Here is a 21,715-nt window from a genome sequence, read left to right on the forward strand (position 1 = left end):
ATAGCTTTGATGCCTGAGTCATTTCACAAATATTCGACCTATAAAGAGAAAATGGGCATACAAGTGATAGAATATATGTTTACCTCCTCTTTCTGTCGGCCGATTTTTCTACATCCCAGGATACAGAATTTATCAATTTGTCATAAATCTAGAGTGTTCTATTTTGCAATGCACAAAAGACAAAATTTCAGACTTAGGTTTTGGGTTTAACCTCCATTTTATGACTCTTTCCACAAGCTTTGCTTTCTGAGGGCAAAAAAAAAAACACCTTCTATTTCCATTCGTTCCAATGACGCAGGGTACCAGCTGGACTGCTGGTAGTTTTTAAAGCCAACAGCCTCCCTTCCTTCTCGGAGGCCCTGCTTGCATATAGCCCAGTCTTATTTCACCTTTCCTGCACAGCCCAGGATGCAACACGCTGGCCTGGCGGGAACACTGCTGGCAACAGTAACTGAATGAATCAAATCGGAATCCTTAACCAGTTCAGGTCCAGCAAAGAGATGACATTTAAGAATAACTGTTTCTCCTCTGCAGCTATATTAGCTGCGGTACTTTCTTTTGGCAACAGGTAAAAGGACTCTGGAGACGTTGTCCTGAATATTTAAGCAGCATCTGGCTGAGAAACAGTTGCTGAGGATGTCTGTTTTGTTCTTTGTTGTTGTTGTTGTTTTTTCCTTTTTCAATTACAGACTCTCTTTTTTTAATAGTGGAATTAGACTCCCCCCCCCCCATCAAACCTGTCTAAAATATGGCGAGCAAGTAAGACCTCAACCAGACGCTCGTTTCGGTGGTTAAGAATCAGGGTGAAATGGATTCTCGTTTAGAAAATTCATAACCAAGTGAAACAGACTACAGCCACAGTCATCCCCAGGGAGCTTTTGGGGCACGAAGCCCATCTATAGTCTCTCACAGGACCTGGGGACTCAGTCCCCTCCTGGGAATGAGAAGATATTAAAACTTCATACCATATGCGCAATAGAAACACGGTGTCTAGTTTCCTTTTACTTCCCTTTCTAATGTATCTTCCTTTATTAAAGTGCATCTAAAAATCTCACAAAAGGAAGCCAAGGTAAATAGACAGAAATCAAGTCCTGACAAACATTCTTGCCGTGAAGGTGGAGTATGTCGGTGTGAAAGGCAGAAGAACATGTGAGCTCAGTAAACCAGGGAGGAGGAGGGACCCAAACAGTCCTCTAGAAGAGAGATGGGTCCAGCGGACCACGCACTGGGTTTTAAGGACAGGAGCCACACTCTGCTCCCTTCCAAGTTACACACATGAAGGGGTGGGCTTGCCTGGGGATCAGACGAGATAGAATCAAACTCCTCTGCAACGCCCGAATTCAAACTTCACTGTGGAAATTTCACAAGTCAGGTGACCTTCGTTTGCAAGATTGAATTAAACCTGGAAGGGGCATTACTCCTCTTTTTAAAAATAGAGATGTATTTGTTTAATAGAAAAAAGAAAAACCTTGGTTCTATGAGACAAAGGTTACTGTCCTAATAAGGAGTCTTTCTAGGTTAGAAACATAGTCACTCCTATGGTTAATGTATAGTTACTCTATACATCATCCCCCTACCTATACTTCTTAGTGAACATAGCCCACAGTTGGTATTATTTAAATGTATAGTCATCATCTACATCATTCTACATATATCCCTTAGCTTAGAGGACAAGATAAGGTAGAAGACAGGGCTCCTGTTCATTCTTTGCTGCTTTCTGTTATGGGTCTGGGGCTCATTAGGAAAGTTATGACCCTGACCAGCTGCTGGCAGGGGAGAAAGCAGATTCAGGCCAAGAAGACACCTTCTCCAGGGTCTGAGTTTCCAGAAACCCAGACCCCTTCCTGCCAGGTGCAGGATGAATCAGAAATTTGCACAGGTATTTCTTATTGATTTTGAACAGCCATGCATATACACCAAAAAGTTTAGATCTTTATCCGTCACCTGTGTATGGCTTATGACTTTTGCTAAACAAAACGTTATTAAAAATGCATGTATGTGGCTGTTTTTCTGTTTTCTTAGACTTCTGCATTGTTTTGTAGTCTCCCCTGGGAAAGTCCCAAAATACACCTGTGTTTGCTGCCTGTCTTCCTCACCGCTGGGCCTAACTAACCTCCTCCCCTCCGATAGCACCGACAGGCCATATCTCACCTGTGTGACTTCAATCAGGCTGCTACCCCTTAACCAGAACATTCCCCCCACCCCATTCCAGTTGGTTAGCCCTCCACACCCGGAAAGGTCCCACTAACTCTCATTTCCTCTGGGAAGACTTTCTTTATTCCCTCAAAAGATCTTGCTTTGCACCCAAGTCCTCACTGAAAAACTGTGGACAGATTCTGGAACTTGAAGCAAAATGATTGTAACAAAACTAGCATTACCACAGGCTAATTGCTAGAAGCTAGTTAAGTTCCTGAGGCATCTCATCAGTGTGAGGAAGCAGATGTCATTTGAAGACCTGCTGAATTCCGCAACTCCAGGAGCTTAGTGACCCAGGTCCTATCTACCACCCCTGTGGGACGGTGCATCGCTCAGCAAGAGAGCTGTCCCTCGGTAGCCACGCACCTGAACCCTCGACACAATTTCTGCAGCCTAAAGGAGATCAAGAGATAGCTGACAAATCGATCAATAAGTTAACAAAATGAAGAGTTTCTAGGGTTACCCAAATACCAGCTTGGCCAGAGGGTTAGACTTTCTGGGACAATGAAGAAGGTGATCCATTTCAAGCCCCACAGGAGGGGAGTCTGATAGCCCATCCCAGATAGTTTCATATACAATCTCTGGTGCTCACGCTTTTCCTTTATTATAATTTTCAACTGAAACATGGTGCAAGAATTGAAGCTTAAATCCGCCAGGACCTCGGCGAATCTCTTATTATATTTCTCTGAAAAAGATTGCTTTGTGCTTGATGCTTGCATATGAAAACGGTTCTATTTTTTTTCTGCCCTCCTCACTGGAGTCCCTGAAGCATTTCTAGAAATACCTAGATAAACTTAATTTATCAGAGATACCAAAGGGGATTTTAACATATTAAAAGAAAAGCACAAGTGAAGATTCCCAACGTCCACACTATGGAGAAATTACTGTTGTATGAGAGATAGAAGACATTTCAGATGGGAAAGTTCTCTTCTAGAAATTCGGGCTTTTATAGACGCAAAATGATTTCGAAAAGCAAAAGAGAACACCGTAACTTTTTCATTCAGTGGCTCTCATCGTGGCCTCCATGATCATGTGTAACTGAACCTTTCTTCCTGTATCTCTTAAGTCTCTAAGAAACAATTTTATCCAAATACACACGTCATAGCACTAATAACAACAACAGCAATAACCGCAGACACTTACCTTGGACTCGGCACGTCCCAAATTCTGCTTTTGCAGGATACGTGTATAACTTGGCCTCAAACATATATATCTATATTCATACATCTATGCATGATACACATAAACATACAGATATTCATTTAAACAGAAACCAACTCTATGAGGTACATACCATTGCTGTCTTCTTTCTTGATTGAAGAGAAGATGAGCCCCAGATGCTTAAGGGTCCTGTTGTAGGGCCCACAGCTGAATGCTGGCGGGGTGGGCTATGAACCCAGGCAGCCCAGCGGCACGGTCTGTCGACTGACGGCCCCCACCCCACCCCATCCCATCCTATTACTCCCCTCCCCTCCCCACCTCTCCACTCCTCTCCCCTTCTTACTCCCCTCCCCTCCCCACCTCTCCACTCCTCTCCCCTTCTCACTCCCCTCCCCTCCCCTTCCCCTCAACCCCTCAATGCTCTCATCACCCAAAGTGTGTGGACTATAGCCACAGACACAGCTGGGTTTAAATCTGCTCACAGCCTTAATCACGGAAACCTGTTATCTGCAACAAAGAGTTTGGCTCAATTGACTTAATTAAGCGGGACCACAGGCAGATAGATCCCTTATTCAAAACTTCATAAAATTAAATTTTGAACTTTAGGACCCTGTGGGGGGGTTGGCAGGACACTGGGCTGCGGGGCTGCGGCCTTGGGCCCAGGCACAGGAGGCGGTCAGCAAACGCTCGCCTAATATCCCGTTTCCAGTGGCTTCCTCTCCCGCCCTTTGCCCCTGGTCTCCCCTCAACCGGAAAGGCCGCTGAAGCTCCTTACAGTAGATGACAGATTGTTACATAAGCTGACCGGGCAGCAGATGTCACCTCCACCTGCCCAGCTGTTCCCCAGACACGTTCCCTCGCCCTCTGGGTCTCACAGCCAATGTCACCTCCACCTGCCCAGCTGTTCCCCAGACACGTTCCCTCGCCCTCTGGGTCTCACAGCCATCAAAAAGAGGCCCAAATAGACCCAGAATCCAGCTGGGAACCAGGCCCAGAGGCCGAGCCCACAGGGAACGGGGCACCAGGCCAGCAGGGAGGCCCTGCGCTAACAAGCCACAGACGCGCAGGACAAGGTGACAGCTGTGCTGCCGCCACTGAGGAGAGCTCAGAAGTGCCATATGCTGCTCGACCCCCATTCTTACCAATGGCAACATAGCCACGTTCCTCCGACCCCTGCCCCCCCCCCCAGTACAGAAACCCGGAAAACCATCCCAGAAACGATGCTGACCGTCTCGGGCCACACAGCTCTGACCCTGGGACTCGGGCTCAGTGGACCGCACTTGACCGCACAGAACAGGAGCGGGCTGGGCGGCACCGGCACTCCCTCCGGGCCAGGACCGGCACCCCCCTCCCTGCTGCCCCCACCCCCGCACCTGTGACGCCACACAAAACTGACACCCTGCAGCACGCACATCGTGACACGCGGAGCCGCAGGCGGAACGGCTAACGTAAGGAAAAGCACCCGAAGCAAAGACGAGCCCGGGGGGCCCTACCTTTCCTGACAGAGGGCACGGAGGACACCTGCGGCCCGGGCCATGGGGGCACCTGCGCGGTCCCACGGAGGCGTACCGGCCGCAGGTAGAGGCTGCGGGGCGCACTTGGTGGCTGCGGGTGTGCGGGGAGCAGTGGCACAGGCCACACGGGGGCGCCGGGACAGGCCGGGGCGATGCACAAAGCACCGAGCGCCCCTCTCCCCACAGGGAGCCTCGCGTGTGCGATCCGGGAGCTTTATGCGGGCGGGGCGGGCTCCTGGGATGAGAACCACCTGGGTGGGCATCGCAGGTGCGGGCGGTTCCCCATCCCAGACTCGTCTGCAAGGCGTCTGGCTGGCGCCACCAACCAAGCAAAGCCCAGTCCTTGTTGACGCCTCCCCAGCTCCCCGGTTCTATGACATCTCAGCCCAGAGGCCCAGACAGCTGCAGGGACAGGACCGTGGCCCAAAGCCGGTGTGGGGCGGCAGGCGTGAGGCCAGCAGAGGGTGGGAACTGCGCATGCACAGGCTGCAAGTTCTGGCACCTTCTGGAACGTGGAAGGCCGGGGGCAGAGATGCGCTGGGGTCCTGGTCGGCCAGGGTCCAGGGCGCAGCTACCAGAGCACGCCGCCCCACTGCCCTGGGGTTAATTGTCCCTTCCAGCAGCAGCAGCGAAGTCTCTAGACTCCGTCCCCGGAAAGCGTGGCTGTCTGTTCCACGGGCCTTTCTCCTGCAGAACAGCTCAGGGCATTGCTCTGCCCTGACCTCGTCCATTGCCAGCTCCCTGCTCTGGGGCCGGCTTCTTCGGTGGAACCTCTCCATTGGAAAGCTTTTCCACACCACGGGGACATCGGCCAACCGGCTGGAGCCACAAGCGCAGCCTTGGCTTGGAGAGGGGTGTTCAGGAGGGCAAACAGGCCGCCGCTGGAGCCCAGGGGGTGCGCTGACTGCCTTCAGGCGCGTGGAGGGGAGCAAGGGCAGGCCCGGGTGGGGGTCAGGGAGGGGACTGGCTGGGACGCAGAAGCATCCAGGGTGGCCTTCACGTCCCTCGCGTGTCATGCAGGGCTGCGGCGGCAGCGGCCCACTCACCAGACAGCTGCGACGGAAGTGAGCCCTCCAAGAGAGCCTCGGCGGATGGCGAGGGACCCCAGGGCTCAGCGGGTGCGACGGGCCAGTGTCCCCAGGGCTCGGCGAATACACCCGAGAACACAGAAGTGCCTTTACAGGACCAGCTGCCAGCAAGTAAGTGGACAGTGAAGGAGTTTAGGACACTAGATTCTTGACCCATCCACCTGCCGGAAAATGAAAACTTTCTTTTTTTTTTTTTTTTTTTTGTATTTTTCTGAAGCTGGAAACGGGGAGAGACAGTCAGACAGACTCCCACACGCGCCCGACCAGGATCCACCCGGCACGCCCACCAGGGGGCGACACTCTGCCCACCAGGGGGCGATGCTGAAAACTTTCTATTCAAGAACGAGCGAGTGGTTGAGGTGGACAGAGGTCACGAGAATTCCGAAAAGATATTGACAACCAAAGAAAAGGAGCCCTTGCTTGGAAGGCTTAGCAGATGGTGTGGGAGGATGGTTCCGAGGAACGGCCGGGCGGAACCCGGAGCTGGGCCTCGCGGGCCTTATCGCCACCATCCCACAGACTCAGGATCAGCGCCTTTGCTGCACCGCACGGAAAACACCGGCACGCGTGTCGATCTCCCCACCTGCACGGTCGCAGGCAAGAGTTCCTTCTGGGTCAACTCTCCTTCCCCAACATCCTGTGCAGCGCTGGTCACGGAACAGGTTCTGAATAAATGTTAGAATTCAGGGGTCCCCAAACTACGGCCGGCGGGCCACATGCGGCCCCCTGAGGCCATTTATCCGGCCCCCGCTGCACTTCCGGAAGGGAAGGGGCACCTCTTTCACTGGTGGTCAGTGAGAGGAGCATAGTTCCCATTGAAATACTGGTCAGTTGGTTGATTTAAATGTACTTGTTCTTTATTTTAAATATTGTACAATATTTGTTCCCGTTTTTTTTTTTTTACTTTAAAATAAGATCTGTGCAGTGTGCATAGGGATTTGTTCATAGTTTTTTTTATAGTCTGGCCCTCCAATGGTCTGAGGGACAGTGAACTGGCCCCCTGTGTAAAAAGTTTGAGGACCCCTGTGTTAGATGAATGAACAAACAGTATTTCAATAGACATCAAACTATAGTAATGGCTATAGGAAAAGAAAACAGTAAAAAAAAAAAAAAAGAAACAAAGATGACACTGTTAAGAAAGGCTTACTGATTTGCATTTTTTTTTTTTTAAATGACAAGGTTTAAAATGGTGAGAAACCAGAGCAAAATTGCATTGGAGATGACAGTGCTGCTTTCCCTGCCTGACAAGATCCTTCCTGTCCTTCCTCCCTTTAGGAATTTCCGCAAAGGAACCGAATTCCAAGAAAGCAATGTGGGAAAAGACGGAGGGAGCTTTAGCAAGGAAGGCTTCCTTCGGTGGACCGAGACCCAGCTCAGGGTAGAAGGTGTAACCCCCTTGCTGTGTAACCACGCAGGGTGATGACCACACTGGATATCTTGAATGTGACATCAACAGTCACAATCCTTCCAGCTGATGTAAAACTCGGATCTAAGCGGCTAAAACTTCAGAACTGAAATAAAGAAGCAAAAATGACCAAAGTCCATGATCCTGCAAGCTCAGCTTCCTCCCTCTGGTAAGAACGTGATCACGTGTTATTCTGTGGTTCTATTCAATGTGTTTGTCTCTGCCGAAGCCCTGAATTCTCTGCCACAGACCAAATGTTCTGATTTGCTTCTCCTGGCTTCTTCACGGCAACTGAAAAAATAAAACAATTGACTTTTCCTTACGTACCGGAGTAGTAGCCTGATTATGGAGACAAGCTCCCTGAATGACCAGAATACAGAATACTTTGCCCAGTGCCAGGTGTGAGGGTCAGGGCAGGGCAGCAGGGGTGTAAGAACGCGTCATCTGTCTGTGTTCTATTTCCTACCGTTTCGTTTCTGGTATGGCTGCCCATTCCTTGCTGAAGAAACAAAAATTTCTTTCAAGTCTTTCCTTCCTCCACGGCGGAGGCATGCAGGCTGACAGTTCGATATGATTGTAGAGCACTGTTCTCTGAACTCACGAGCCATCACACCCCGGTGTGCACGGAGGGAGCAGATCCGAGGAAGAGGGAGAGGGAGTTTCGCCATCAGCAGGGAGTATGGTGGACTGGGCCCCAGACAGTGGTCCAGCCTCCAGCGGTCCCTATCAGTTCAGCACACCACGTGAAATCAAATGTCATTGGTGTTTGTTTGTTTGTTTGTTTTTGCACCATGATATCGACAAGGTTGGGAAGCACTACCTTGGAGATCACTCAGTCTAACCAACTCAAAAAGAAATGCTTGCTACCACCATCCTGGCACAGGGTCATTTGAGTTCTAGGTGCATGTTTTCCGTGACAGATTTTGCAACACTTCATAAAACAACAGCTCTTTCTGCTGGATCTTCCAGAGAAAGGGATTTAAAAAACAACCCTTGTGACTCCTGTAAATTGATGCAAATCCTGGCATTTGAAGCTACGGTGGTTAAAACCTCCCTGAACACTTTTGGATGTGGAGATACAGACGTTACGTCAACTTCTGTAAGGGCATACATTTTCAATTCCCCCAAGAGTTTCTAAAACGACAAGCACCTTCCCCAATTTAGCAATAATACCATTTACATGAAAATGATTCTCCTTAAAATGCAGGGTCAGTCCTGAATAGGAGACATAATGGGACCAAAGCTGATGAAAATGTATTATTTCCTCAATTTTTATTTAATCGGGAATGGACAGATCTTCTTTTACTGTTCTTAGCAAATTCACTGTATTTTTTGGTTTGTTTGCATTGAATTTGTGATCAATGGAAAAACCTCAGGATATTTTTAATAAAACTGCTATAGAATCAAATATTCATCCTGTACTTACTCATTCTTTTAATTAATAAACATTTTTATAGAAATGTTAGGTTCACAGCAAAACTGAGCAGAAAATACAGAGTTCCCGTACAGCCTCTCTCTCTCAACACATGGGCGATGTCCCCCATTACTGCTATCCACACCAGAGCGGCGCGGTTTTTTAACAAGGACACACCTGCATTAACACATCGTCATTGCCCGAAGCCCACAGTTTACATTAGGGTCCACTCTTGATGTTGTACATTCTGAGCTTTGACAGATGTTTAATAGACATGTATCCACCACTGTACTGTTGTATGAAAGAGTCTCCCTGACCCGGAAGTCCTCTGACCCGGAAGTCCTCTGACCCGGAAGTCCTCTGACCCGGAAGTCTACCTGTCCGCCCCTCCCACATCCCTACCTGACCTGGAAGTCCTCTGTGCTCTACCTGTCCGCCCCTCCCACACCCCTAACCTCAGCCAACCACTGATCTTCCTTCTGTCCCCGGGTTCTGCCATTCTAGACTGTCATATAGTTGGAGTGACAGGGTATGCAGTCCTTCCAGGTTGTTTTTTTTTCACTTAATAACACACATCTAAAATCCCTCCTGTTCTTCTTCTCCGTGACCAAGGAGGTTTATTCCAGGGATGCAAGACTGATTCGGTATTTGAAAAATCAATGTAATCCATGAGATTGACAGACTAAAGGAGAAAATTCACATGATCACATCAATTGATACCTTCAAAGCATTTGACAAAATTCAATACTCATTCATGATAAAAAAAAACAAACAGAAAAACAGAAAAACAAAAAACACCTAGGAAAAATGGGGGGGGGGTCTCTCTTGTTAAAGAGAACTTCAAAAAAAAAAGACCTTAAGCTAACATTATACTAAATAGTAAAAGACTGGACTCTTTGTAATCCGGCCAGCTGATGACAAGGATGTCCCTTCTTGTCACTTCTGTCCAGTGATGAACTGCAGCTTCTGACCAGGGACATTACCCACCTGAACTTCCCCCACAACCCAGCTTTAATGAGGTCTACTGACAAATACACTTGTATATAGTTAAGGTCTACAACATGATAATTTGACATGTACACACCGTGAAATAATGACCACAATCAGGTAGATCAACACAGCTATCACCTCAGTAGTTACCGTGTGTATGATGAGAACAGGTACGATCTAGTCTCAGCAAATTTCAACTTCGCGATGTGGTGCTACCAACTGCAGTCACCACGTTGTACGTTAGCTCCTTAGAACACGTTCATCTTGTACAGAGAGTCTGTACCCTTAGATCGACCTTTCCCCCTCTCCCCAGAACTTAGCCCCCCTCCCCACTGTCCTACCCTCTGTTTCTATGAGTCTGACTTTATAAAGACTCATTTTGTTCAACACAGAGTAAGTGCTGGCGAGGATGTGGAGAAAAGGGAACCCTCCTGCACTGCTGGTGGGAATGCAGACTGGTGCAGCCACTGTGGAAAACAGTATGGAGATTCCTCAAGAAATTAAAAATCAGACTGCCTTTTGACCCAGTTATTTGCCTATTTGACCCAGTCATTATTTATTGTGGTATAATTAAAAAAAACAAAGTCAGATAAAATCATACTCATTTTATTTATTAAGCAATATTAGCTTACCATAACGAACCAACCTGAAAACAGGTGAAATACATTAAAGACTAACTAACGGGTGTTCCTGGGTGATTAGAAACGCTCTTTCAAGTAGTATTTCAAGGACACAGCGGCCTTCCACCGGATGGCTCCGCCATCTTCAACATGAGGCGTCGGGAGCTGTCGTGTTCCCTGTACAAAGTTGGTGAAAGGTGAAAAAACAAGTGAAGAGGGCATTTAAAGACCCTAAAAGGAAATCGCAAAACTGGCGAAAGTAACTGCTAAATGGAAAAGCACCTGCCAGCAACAGCTCCATGTCATGGGAACAGGGACACAGTTCTGAGGAAGCCTGCATCTTTCCTAAAATAGTCCACCCCTCTGACCATCTTTTTCTGAGTCAAACTCTCCCTGTGGGAGGCCGTCCAACGCCCATGCAGGAACCACCCAGACCAATGTTCAGAACACCTGGTAGAAGGCGACCTCCTTCACCAAGTCAAGCGGCCCCTCGTGGTCCTGGGAACTAACAGATCAGCTCCCTCACATACATTCTCATTCTCTCTCTCTCTCTCTCTCTCTCTCTCTCCCTGCCTTCCTCTCTCCCTCCCTCTTTCCCCTCCCCACCCCTTACAAGTTATTAGAACTAACGCGTTCTAATCATTTCTACTAGGCTGTCACTAGTAGCCAGTCATTACTTCTTAACTTCAAAATGTGCTTCTTTACTTTTGCCCAACAGCAAAGAAAATATATTTTCTTAGCCAGGTAATCGAATTCAAGGCAATTGAATAATTTCAAAATGATTACTGAAAACACCCACCTCCACAGTCAAGGAAGCTTTGAGATATGGGAACAACCAAGACAGCACATCTATTACAGGCTTTGGGTAAGAAGGGAAGAGCTCACTCCTTAATTGTCCCCAATAAACGGCTTATTGTTGGACAGCTTGAAAGGGCTACTTACAGAAGTCTGCCGCAGTAACACTGCACATGCTTTACAGTTGGATTGTGAATCTGATCGGCCTTCTGTTTGTTATCTTCTTTCCTCAAATCTTCTTGGTGTTTAGTCTCTGCTATCAATAAACCTTGACTGGCTTTGAACGTGAACAAGATATGTTTCTGGATGTAAATGTCTTCCATGACAATGCATTACTTTGGACTCAAAGTTTTTATTTTCCTTGGGGGGGTGGAGGGGACGTGTCTTCAATTTGTTCTGTTGGGCACTTTGCTAAGTGTTGGGAACGTAGCCACAAGTGAGACATAGCCTTCACCCTAAAAAAAAAAGAAAGAAAGAAAGAAAAAAAAAACACGATATGTGGAAAAAAAGTCTTAAAGCAAATACAATAAACTCTGAGATATGCACCCATGAAGGCACGAAGGAGGTAAGAGGGTAAGAATCAATTCAACCTGGCAAACCAAGACCATTTTGTAAGACAGACAGCACCAGGGCTTGACGGCTCTGTACCAGTAACTCACCTCTGGGCAGCTCTTATCCGCAAGCAATGTGATGCGTATCTCATTTATCCTTAAGGGGGAAAAAAAAACCTCTGAGTTCTGTATTGTCATTATTATTACACTAACATGAGTGATTTGACAAGGCCCTTAAGAACATGAAGCGTTAGGATTAAAGTTCATCTCTGAAGGGGCAGTCAAGTTTAGGAAGAGAGGGGGCTTTGTCATCCGGTTCACCTGTCTTTGAAATACTGCCCTGCCCCTGTGATGGGAGAAAATTATTTATCCTTGCTGAGCCGTAGCTTCTTGATCTGCACCGCTAGGTTATCTTCACATCAGGATGACTGCACTTTTTTTTTTTTTTTTTTTTTCATTTTTCTGAAGCTGGAAACAGGGAAAGACAGTCGGACAGACTCCCGCATGCGCCCGACTGGGATCCACCTGGCATGCCCACCAGGGGCGACGCTCTGCCCACCAGGGGGCGATGCTCTGCCCATCCTGGGTGTTGCCATGTTGCGACCAGAGCCACTCTAGCGCCTGAGGCAGAGGCCACAGAGCCATCCCCAGCGCCCGGGCCATCTTTGCTCCAATGGAGCCTTGGCTGCAGGAGGGGAAGAGAGAGACAGAGAGGAAGGTGCAGTGGAGGGGTGGAGAAGCAAATGGGTGCTTCTCCTGTGTGCCCTGGCCGAGAATTGAACCCGGGTCCTCCGCACGGTAGGCCGATGCTCTACCGCTGAGCCAACTGGCCAGGGCTGACTGTGCACTTTCTATGAGAGAAAAAACATAGGGGGAAAAAATATGTGTGTGAGTGTATGTGTGTGACATGTCTAACCCTGTGTTGAGGAAATAGGGTACCCAACTCACCAGTGTTTTCTTTTCTTCATCTGATGCGGGGATAGGGTGATTAAATGGTTGAACAACGTTCTAGAAGAATAACCAAAGCAGTGATGTGGAAGATGGACTGAAATACCAAGAAGCCCAAGAAATGTATGACAGTTAGGAGGGCTTTGCAATAGTCGATCCAAAAGAGGGTGAATTCGGCAATAGCAGCCGGGATAAAAAAGAGGGAAGAATTATGAGGATCGTTCGAAAGCGGCATTGCCCTGATGATTGGTGACTGTCAGGAGGAGGGATGGGGGACAGGATAACTGGACAATGGATAATGTGGGGTGCTGGAGTAGGGTGTTGCCCGGATCTGAGAGAGGGGACACAGGTGGGTGAGAGGGATCGAAGGCGGACGCTCTACTCTTTCAGGCACGGTGTTTTTGGAATGCTCGCTGGGAAGAGATGTCCAGGTAGGCAGTTGCAGGAGTCAAAGGTCTAGAGCTCAAGGAAGATGTCAATATTGTTTATTTAGATTTTAAAATCAAGACCTACATGAGAGTGAAGGCATGCTAAAAAATGAGATTGACCAGGCAGAACCGGCAGACCAATGCAGAAAAAGGCAAAGATGGAACAAACAAACAAACAACAACAAACAACAGAGAAAGAATAACATGTAAGGGTCAGGCCAGGAGGTGGGGTGGGAGAAACCCAAACATGACTGGTCAGACGTTTGGACGAAAGAAATGGACATGACGTAGAGACCAAGGGAAGAGACTTAGGAGGGAGGGTCACATATAAACGACCGCAGAAAAGATAATCAACGTCGGGACTCCTGGGAGGTCACCAGTCAAGTTTGACAGCTGCAGTGGATTCGATGCGAAGACATTTACTGGGCAGAAAAAGAGGTAAGGAGTCTACAGAAGATATGAAACAGGTGTAAGGACAGGTGCCGGACATAGTAAGGTATGTTCCGTGAATATTAAGAGGGCCATCTTCCGCTTACCTCATTTGTGTGCGAAGGAGGAAAAGGCACCCCACTGAGCAGACACAACCTCCAAAGCCGAAGCGTGCAGCTGGCAAGAGGACCGGCTGCCTTTCCGCTCCTGTACCCTGTACCCTTCTGCGTTTGTGCGGCACACAGACTGCAGCCGCTTGCAGCAGCTGGGGGGCGAACAGTCCCACTTAATTGAAATGCAGCGGACAGAGGGGACGGCACTGAGACATAAGTATGGGAACACGTCTTAGGGAGAACACTGCAAAGAGCCTCAAAAGACAGTTGAGACCCTTGGACTCGATTCATGGGCCAACGGGGAACCATCCACGTCTGTGAGGCTCACTTAAGGAAGACAGAACTGGCAGGAGAGACAGGCGGGCGGTGGGCGGACTCCGGAGAAAGCTATGGTCACTGTGCGGCTTCGCGCACAGATTCCTTTTCTCTGTGAGCTGACTTCAGACATTTAGAATGCAGTCCAGAGAATACAAAGCCGGGGGAAAAGCACAGTGTTTATCTGTAAAGCTTTGGTTTCCAAAATGTAGAAGGAATCCATTCCTCCAGGAACGGAGAGAGACAGTCTCTGCTCCACTTGGTGGTGTGCCTGAGCGTGTCCTGCGTTTTGACCTCTCCGAGGATGGTGAATGCTTTGGATGACGACTGGGCATCTCCCCGAGGCCCTCCTTGTGGCTCCTGCTCCTCGTAGAAAAGCTGGGTCCTAGGCAGCCAGAGCTTTAAAAGTTCAGTCAACCCACCTATTTGGCCTCAGGTGGGGTATCTCCCCTGCTGATGTTTATGAAATGACTCCTTCCTGACTTGTGATTACTTGATTGTATTTGATACAGCAGTTATTCTGGTGAGGAATCCAAAAAAGCAAGATAAAGAGGAAAAAAAAACTGAGCAGAGGAATGGGAAGATAATGGGAAAAAGAAGAGATAAACGAGTTTGAGTAAGGTCAGAATTATTGAGTGTTCACTGTGCATTGTGCTCCTTAGGAGCAAAGAGGGGACACGGTATATACAATCCTCCTAACAATCCTGACATCGATGTCAGCATCCGACAGGTGAGAAATCTGGACCCTTTAGTGATCTGACTTGCCCGATGACACTGACAACTGATTCACAATCAGTGACAAAGAGGAAATCTTAAAAGCAGCCAGAGAACAAGGACATGTGACCGGAGAGGGACAGACCTCAGGATTATATCAGAGTTCCCATCACAGAGGATACAAGTTGAGAAGACAGGAAAGCAACATTTTAAAGAACTGGGGGTAAAAATGCCATCTATCTTTAATGCTATCCCCCAGTGAACATACCTGGAAAACATGGAGGCAAAACGAAAATATTTTCAAACACACAAAAGCTGAAAGAATTCATCACCGGCAGACTGAAACTACAAGAATTGTTAAAGATAGTATTTTAGGGAGAAAAAAAAAATCCTCCATGTTTTTATGAATGAGCAATTTCAGGATAGGGAAGAAAGGGTCAACTAGAGAGCCACATTTCCTATGAGAATTGTCACATTTCCTGTTCGGTAAGAGTCAGGGGCAGGGCGAGTCCATAAAACAATAAAACAAGGTAAAAGGTGATTAATGGACAGCATAAAATCTGTTAAAGACTTTAACACTTCCTAACTGTGTGATTTCCGGCAAGTAACAATATTTTTGTGCTTCAGTTTTCTAGCAAGTTGGAGATATTGATAGTATCTATCTTTAAGGGTTGTTGCAAAGATTAAGTGGCGGTGTGTGTGTGTACGTCAGCCAGAAAAATGACCAGCCTAATAAAATCACTAAAAGTGCTTGCTATTATTTATGGTTACATATTTCTGTAGTAAAAGAGAAAAACATGGATGAGAAAGGTATACACAGAACAACCAATAAAAAGAATCAGAGCAAAAAAGCAGAAGACTGCTGCAGATGGAATGCCCCGATGATGAAGTGTGTGAAGAGGAAGGGAATGGAGCCAGCTATCCAATCTTCCCAGCCTTGTGAGAAAGCGAGAAGAATTCTGACAAGAGAGAGAGAAGGGATGCTCTTCCTCCACCAGCTCCAGGTGATGGAGAGACTAACTGAAGGAAAGAATCTATTCAACTGCGCTTAACCTTTTGGTCACACGGCAGGTCAGCCCCAGGGACTGTGGACCAGTGAGGATCAAGAGCCCCCTCTTTGGGGATGGCTGGGTATGAAATCACGCCTGGAGCATTGTTTCGAGGTTGAGGGACCGACTACTGCCAGCAAGAAATTTTTCATTTACAAACCAAAAATACAGACACATGGAAAATGGAACAAGGACTAGCACTGAGTCTTTACAGTTTAGAAAGAAGAGGGGAAGGAGGAAAAGGAGTTGAGGCAAAATATTACAGGAGGAATAAAACCTTCAGAGGAGGCAGAGAAGCAGCAGCCAGAATCATGGGGGGAACAGAAATGGATGACGTCTGGGAAGCCAAAGGGAGGGAAAGTTTCAAATACGACAAAGGGACGGGGGACCAACTATGCCAGATGCTATGGAAATGGCAAAAATTATAAACCAAGTAGGAAGTATTAATCCGTGAAGAGAGAAGCAATGACACAGACAGTGTTAGAAGAGAAACAGAGACTGATGTTAGGGGGCCTATGTTTATTCAGTTAATACAGGGGGAGTCCACCTTTTTATACCTCCCGCCCACTTCTGTGTCTCTGTTAGGAGTAAAATTTTCTAACCGCCTACCGGTTCCACAGAAATGGTGATTTATAAAGTAGGGAAGTAACTTTACTTTATAAAATTTATAAAGCAGAGTTACAGCAAGTGAAAGTATATAATAATAATTACTTACCAAGTATTTTATGTCAGATTTTTGCTAAGTTTGGCAGAATAAATCTTTTTTTTTTTTTTTTTTCATTTTTCTGAAGCTGGAAACAGGGAGAGACAGTCAGACAGACTCCCGCATGCGCCTGACCGGGATCCACCCGGCACGCCCACCATGGGGTGACGCTCTGCCCACCAGGGGGCGATGCTCTGCCCATCCTGGGCGTCGCCATGTTGCGACCAGAGCCACTCTAGCGCCTGGGGCAGAGGCCACAGAGCCATCCCCAGCGCCCGGGCCATCTTTGCTCCAATGGAGCCTTGGCTGCGGGAGGGGAAGAGAGAGACAGAGAGGAAAGCGCGGCGGAGGGGTGGAGAAGCAAATGGGCGCTTCTCCTGTGTGCCCTGGCCAGGAATCGAACCCGGGTCCTCCGCACGCTAGGCCGACGCTCTACCGCTGAGCCAACCGGCCAGGGCCAGAATAAATCTTTATAAAACAACTTACTATAGTTAAATCTATCTCTTTATTTATACTTTGGTTGCTCTGCTACCGCCCACCATGAAAGCTGGAACACCCACTAGTGGGCAATAGGGACCAGGTTGACTACCACTGACTTAATACGTATTTATGGAGCAGACACTGCAAACAGTATTAGGAAGGTAAAAGTAAAGAGAAATAAGAAGTCCCCGCCCCGAGAAACTTATTCTAAGCAGATTGAGAGTAAAATAATCAGTCATTTAACGCAGAGCAGAAGTGCAATGGTAGGTGGGTCAGAATTCTGAAGAATTGGAGGTTTTATGAAAGTAAGAGGACAGAGGGGAGAGGCGGAGAATAAGGCATGCCTAGCCAAGGGGAAACTCATCCCCAACGTGCTGAGCCAGGAAAGAGCCCAGTGTTCTGGGGAACAGAGATATGTTCAGTTCTGAGATAGCCCTGACCCGGAGAACAAGGACCCGTATGTGTAAATCATATGTATGTTCAAGTCGTATTATAAGAATCCCCATGCCAAACCCTGAAACCTGCATTTCCTTTGGTATCAGTGGTGTCCACCAGCGGTCTGTTCCCAGGAATGATTCTGTGGGGCAGGGACATCCCTTACAGCAAGCCGCAGGATGGGCTGCTGTGGACAGCAGTTAGTAGCAGGCACACCTGGTAAGATTTCGTCATAGTTACCTCAAGAAGAAGTCATGAAAGCTTCCCTGAACTTAATACGTATTTATGGAAACTAATTGAAGGAAAGAATCAAATGAACTGGTAGCAAAAGGACAGGGAAGAAAGGGCCAACTAGAGCCACCTTTCCTATGAGAATTGTCACATTTCTGGTCCAGTAAGAGTCAGGGGCAGGGGGAGTCCATAAAACAAGGTAAAAGGTGATTCTCCCATTAAAGACCAGGGGACACTGAGACAATCCAGATGTTCACGAATGGAACTGGGGAGATAATATTTTGAAACAATAAGCATGCCTCTCTCCTTCGCTCCAACCCCAGTGAGGGAATTCTACACTACCCCATGCAAAGAGTTAGCTTCTTGTTCCCAAATAGAATTCTGAAATACACAGTATGAAGTTTCTGATGGCAAACCTTTAAAATCGTGAGACCCTAAACTGCGAGGCTCAAAAGCAAGCCTTATGAAGGACATAAGGTTTAAGCCTCAAATAATTAATGTAGGGGACCTGGGTGTAGTCCCAGCTCATTGTTTCCGCCCAGCAGAGAGAGAGAGTATGGTTTTCTTGTGCTGGTGAAGAGGAAAAGAGATATGAAACTATGTGGGACTCAGAGAAGGACACCCCCTGCCTCTACACTAGATTGAAGGCTTTGGGGGGAGGAAGGGTGAAGTGAAGACAATAAATCACCCAGATTGGGCATTTATGAGCAGTGAAGAGCTAAAGACCTATGCCAGGTTAGTTTAGCATTAGCAGAATACAAATGAAGTCATCAATCTTCCCTGTCTGCCGATTGACAGGAAAGAGCATCAGAAAATGTCCCTGTCTACATTGGGAAGGGCTCAGAAATTAATGACAAAGGGCCAAGCGATCTATTTTGAGTTATAAGCGGCTAGAGCGCGATCTGTCTGGGTGGGTACCGGAGACCAAATAGAAATACAGCCATTCTCAGCAGGTGCCCACTAGGACAGGCGCCGATGAGCAGGAACCAACATTAACGAGGCAACAAAGCAGACGTCAGCAAGAACGGGCAGAGAGCAGAGAGAGTCCGCCACCCCTCCTACCGAACACATCTCTTTATGCTCCTGACCCAAAAGCAATCTCAGGCGACTCGAAATCGGCTGAAACCCACCTGAAATTTTCTGCCACTAGACAGTAAATGTGATTACAGAAAAATAAAGATCTATTTTGGCTTATAGAATTTCATTAAGTAATGGAAATGGGGCTTCCACCTAAGAAGAAAAGCGTGGGCCAGAGATCCCAGCTTGGGCTCCGTCATCAGACCGGTGGTAGGTACACTGATGTCCTGCAAGTGGGTAAGGAAGAATACAGAGCCCTCCGGGGCTGCAGCATCCAGGAGACACACAGAGAGGGACATGCAAATCGAGACAGAACGGCTCTCTTCTTTGCTCAGTCACTCAGGGACGAGCACTGGTTGAAGAGAGGGCGCCAGAGCCAGGCTGGTTGACCTGGTCAAGAGAGTCCCGTGAGCATAGTAGAGACAAGAGCCGCTCACGGGTTCAGAAGAGAATGGAGAACATGACAGGGTGAAGGCTGTGGTTAAAAGTGGCTCGGAAGGGAAGGAGGGAGAGCGGAAGGACGTGGAAGGTGAGGTTCAGCGAGCGGTTTGGATTTTTCACTCAACCTTTGTTTTCATTCTAAAGATTGGTATCTGTTTCACTTTGTCTTAGAGGTGAAGAAAGGAAGTACTATTGAAGACAGAAAGGGAGAGAAAAACAGATGGAAGGGACGATTGGGTGATTTAAGAGGGTGGTTGTGAGAACGTCAGATGACACAAAGTGAGAGGCGTGGCCTCAGAACAGAGCGACACCAAGGGCCAAATGTATGAGGTCCGGATGTGTGCTGTCGTAACAGCGGAACTTGAGTTTGGTGAATTCCACGCCACTTGCCCGAGGGCAAGGAGTGGTCAGCGGGGGCAGGGGGTGGAGGAGGAGAGGGTGAGAGGAAGGAGAAGGACCCAGGGACTTGAGAATCCCCACAGAAGTAGGGACGACCCAAGGACCACCAAGATATTCTGAGAGCCCAGCTGGCAATGAAACCTTAAAACCTTCGAATCGATCAATCACTACAAATACAAAGGAAACTGGGACGCGGGTCCTACGGCTGGGTTGCTCAGGCGCAGAAAACAAGTAAATTAATGTACTTCAACGTGGTAAGTCCTGGGGGTGGGGCGGTGGGCTTCCGAGGTGCAGGAATGTTCGAGAAGTCGTCACAGAGCACGGGACACTCTACACACCATTTGAGGGAGGAGGTAGTTTTATAAAAGAACAAGTGAGGGGAGGATTTCTAATTATAAAAACAGCACCAGGAAACCACAAAATTATAAAAAAGATTTGGAAATTTCAGCACATGGTGTAAATTAGATGTGGTTCTGGATTGGGGTGAGGACAGAGAAAGGTTGGAGATTCTCAGTCTAGGAAGGCAAAACTAGAGGTCGCCGTGAAGTATTTTCTAACGTTTCTTACAGATTTTCTTGGGTGAATTGTGATTTTAATTATGCAGGAGAGCCGTAGGGAAGGACTCACCGTGCTCAGGAAGCAGGATTTTTGTTTAGTCCAATAGTAGAGCACGTCCAAAGGGAGAGAGGAAAAAGAAACACCATCCCATCAGGTTGTATGTACTCAATTACCTCTTCAGGATTGCCTATCAATAGCTAGACAGATATAGTCAGAAAGCAAGAGATATAGACAGATAGATAGATAGATAGATAGATAGATAGATAGATAGATAGATAGATTTCCTGAAATTTCTGTCCTTTGTTGGTTTCTTCTGTGGAAACCGCAATTAAGACCACATTGCAGAGCCATCGATCCAATAGAAAGAAAACGTTTCCTTTGGCTACAAACGGGACGATATTTATGCTGAGCTGCGGGAAACGGCACACCAGATGGCGGCAGGTGGTCTGAGCCACGTGTATTAACAGCAGTTCGGTAATCCCGATGTTACTCGGTCACCCACCCTTCCCAAGCGCATCCCGGGGATGGTAGAACGACAGGGGCTGTTAACGCCACACTGAAAAAGAATGCAGTGCATTTCTGCCCTTCCGACCTAGAGACAGGAAATGTCCAAGGAAAGAGTTCCCCGAACCACCCCTGTTAACCTGGCAGGGTCTCACTCACAGTCCACAGTCCTCACCCTCCGGAGAGGGCCCCGCAGCCCTGATCTGACCAACCTCTTCTGACACACCATGTCTTTTTGTCCCGTGCCGTTCACAAAAAGTACATTTCCACCTCTACGTTTTTTATTTCTTTCCACTTCAGAAAATGTTAACTTTCCTAAATCGCTACAAAGATGTATAACTCCTACCGCACAGGAATGTCTGAAATTCCTTCCCCCCACCCCCCCTCAAAAAATTCAAGATGAAATTTTGAATTTCCATAATGAAAGCTGAAACACGTTGAGTGAGCTCACATTTATTGAGCATCTATCATGTGGCAAAGGCTTTGCAGCTTTTCGGATTTAAACTCATTTAACCCGGACGGACCCCAAACCTTACCACAGAGACACTGCTATTATTTCATTGTGCAGACGGGGACACTGAGGCACAGGGAGGGCCAGTGACGAGCACAGCAGGAACCACGCTCTAAGGGGGCGGGCCTGAGATTGCAACCCAGACAGTCCACGGCTTGAACCTCTGCTTCTAATTGCTATGCAAAATAAGAGGCTGAGGTTCCCAGAGAGTGTTCCCTGAGGTCCTGCTGATGGACGGGAGAAAATACCCCACACGGAAGGGGGAGCCACACGAACTCTGAAGCAAAGACTAGCGAGCACCAGGGAAAGGAGGGATACACCATAAAAGCTAGAGGTGCCATGTCAGCACCTGTGACGTCACTGTCTTGTCCCAGACAAGACACTTGGCGTCACTCTGGTAGACGTCTTCATCCCCCAGATACTGACTCACAAAGGCGGAATGTCTGGCGGAGACCACCTGGGGTCCTCCCCGCCACCAGCACTGAGCGAGCTCGATGCTTCAAACTGCCTTTTGGGCTAATGAATAGCATCCTTAACTGATCATTTATTAGTCTGTAGCATAATCCATTTGAGAAAGTGCTAAGTAAATGTAAGGTAATCATGTTTTTTATATAAATTTTCTGTTAGCTCTGTTAAAGACTGCAGT

At 47.6% G+C, this 21,715-nt stretch overlaps 1 non-coding gene across 1 annotated transcript; it reads right to left on the minus strand.

Moving 5' to 3' along the window:
• Positions 1-12,495: 12,495 nt before the first annotated feature.
• TRNAG-ACC (transfer RNA glycine (anticodon ACC)) lies at positions 12,496-12,571 on the minus strand. The gene has a single exon. It is a non-coding gene; the product is annotated as a tRNA-Gly (tRNA).
• Between the last annotated feature and the right edge of the window lie 9,144 nt (positions 12,572-21,715).

This window comes from Saccopteryx leptura, chromosome 11 (genome assembly GCF_036850995.1).
Source record: "Saccopteryx leptura isolate mSacLep1 chromosome 11, mSacLep1_pri_phased_curated, whole genome shotgun sequence".
NCBI lineage: Eukaryota > Metazoa > Chordata > Mammalia > Chiroptera > Emballonuridae > Saccopteryx > Saccopteryx leptura.